Source organism: Aplysia californica, unplaced genomic scaffold, assembly GCF_000002075.1.
Source record: "Aplysia californica isolate F4 #8 unplaced genomic scaffold, AplCal3.0 scaffold00278, whole genome shotgun sequence".
Lineage (NCBI taxonomy): Eukaryota > Metazoa > Mollusca > Gastropoda > Aplysiida > Aplysiidae > Aplysia > Aplysia californica.
The window spans coordinates 3251-5878 of record NW_004797548.1 but is presented as its reverse complement, the minus strand read 5'-3'; positions in this window follow the sequence as shown (position 1 = coordinate 5878).

The window sequence follows — 2628 nt, the reverse complement described above, 5'->3', positions numbered from 1 at the left end:
CCCAATAAAAGGAAATAAAAACATAAAATGAAATGAGATACAATTTTTCACAAATATAAAACACAATTTTTAAAAAAATAAAAAATTATTCCATGCATTGCATCTTCCCTTAAATAACGCTATAAAAAATAATTCCTGTCGATCATTCCTCCCAGCTGACACGCCCCCTTTCCTCCAGCTGACACGCCCCCTTTCCTGATTTACACTCACACAAGCGTGCCGTTGCCAATAAACATAACACAGCCTGAAATATTGAACTAGCTCAGACCCTCGCCTTGTTAAGTTTTTTCCCCCCACTTCCCATGCGCACCGGGTGTTGAGAGAAAGACTTTATTTCTTACAACGTAGAGGCGAGACAGTGTGAAACTAGCATTTAATTTGCTTCTAAGTTATTAATCCTATTTTCCGTGTTCTTACGGACGCTCGTACATTCTGAAAATGTTATACAGTCGACTCCGTTTGTGTTGAACTTGATTGAGTTGGTCTTCCGTTAAGTTGATCTTTTTCTCTCGAGTCCCAGCATTTATTTCTTCTTCTTCTTTGCAGATTACGGACGAGTTGATCTTTTATTCACTCCCTCGACGACAGCAACTCATCCGCAGTTGATTGTACATGTACTTGACGCCTCGTCATATCAACTCCGTCCGTACAAAAACAAATACATAAATAAAACGTGCGATGCTGTAGGCCTACTTACTAGGGTTCTGTTACATGAAAGGGTCCATACTTACGACTTGCCTTCGTATTTTCTTTCTCGGATAAGTTCAGGTATTTGAGGTAACTCTCTGCAATACGCCATTTAGAAACCTGCCAGATTGCGCATTTCGTGCTCTCAACCACTGTCCCTCTAGGCAACCATTGCGTGTGAGTCGGCAGGCAATACATATTTACCTGCAAACCGGCCAAATTCTAGCTAGTCATGATGGCGAAATTTTGGTGACGATTTCACTCTTCCTTTTTTTCCGCCCATTCTTTCCGTCTATCTTCAGATCTTAGTCCCCACTGACAATTATTGTGTGCGCTAATCGAGAAACCTGACAAGGGATTTTAGAAAGAAAAATCGTTTTTAGTTTGAGAATTTTACGGGAGCAGGTTAAAGGCTGTGATGAAGGAAATCAATGTTAGACTCAAGAATAGTACATTTAGAAGTGCTGTTCTGAATAAATTTGTGAAATTTGAACGCAAAAAACGAAATACTATATTATGAATTCACACTTGTGATTGTATCATCAAGATTATGGTCTTGGATTTGTCTAGGCTACTGTCAACGGTGCGATGACAATTAAAAAAAAAAATTATACATGTAGTGGTAGTGAGAAGAGGAACTTGATTTTTAACATCGCTATTAAGGAAAAGATATACGTAGATGAAATCAGATAATAAGGCAAAATCTCAGCGAAAATGTGGATATCATGGGTTGTTGCTGACAATCTCTTCAGACTCCAAAATGGCCATTTCAATCTGCTATGTAAAAATACTGAATTTCAACGGGATAGAATTTTCCGTTCTTTTTTGTTTTGTCTGTTGGAAGCAATGTATTCAGAAGGACAGTCCTGGTTTAAAAGAAACCCCCCCCCAAAAAAAAAATCCTCTTTATAATGCCCTGCCGTGATTTATCAATTCCCTATTGTGTTATTCATGTCACGACGAGGTGGCATCAGGCGCTCGTCAATTTTTGAGCATGTGGAATTAATAATGTCATCTAGAATCTTGTTCATTCATCTTGCTTTCGAGGAAAAAATATCCATATACATGTATCTTGAATAGGTATCAAGATATTTGCGACTGAAAGAGGTGGGGAAGGGAAGGGGGGGGGGGTTTACCTGGTTTCATAGGTAAAACGAGAAAATGGCTGCCCAAATTTGGTGACTTCAATAGCTTGAGAGTGTCTGAAGACAAAAAAAAACTTTTCTTTTTGGGAGCTTTTAATCAACGTTTTCGCAGTAAAATCGTTACAGAAAAGGGTTTTTAAATGGACACAAAAAGTGTTTAATCCGAAGAACAGAAATTTGAAAAAAATTGCCAGGCGGTCTGAAAAATGCCGATCTTCTCTAATTCTCTATTCGGACGAGTGACTGATTTCGCCGCGATGCCTCACATTTGTTCTTGTTGTGAAACTGAGTTGTGCTGTTGTAGCAGGGAGAACCCTCGAGTAAACAACAACAAACCCCCACCTGGTCAAAAGGGAGCCAAAATGACCCAATTTGAGGATGGCATAGACCTCTCTGAGTCAAAACCCGCTAATAAAATCTGCTTTAAGAAACAGATAGAAAAGATCACAACAGACGTGACCCTTACTACACGCTAAATAGAGAAGACCAGGTCACAATCTTTCGACTCCGTAGTTGCCACAACAGACTCAAACAAAATACGCACACTAAATTAAAAGTGGGAGAGTCAGCGATTTGCGAATGTGGGCACGACCAAGAGGATGCCAACCAAAATATCCTTCAGCACAGTCCGCGCTACGCCACCCTTCGAACACAGACGTGGCAGAATGTGACTCCTCTTGAGAGAAAGCTCTATGGCAGTCTCTCAGATTTGACGCGGACAGCACAATTTGTGCGCGACATCGGACTGACTGTCTAGCTACTTACTGTCATCGAGAACAAGGATGACGGACCCCCC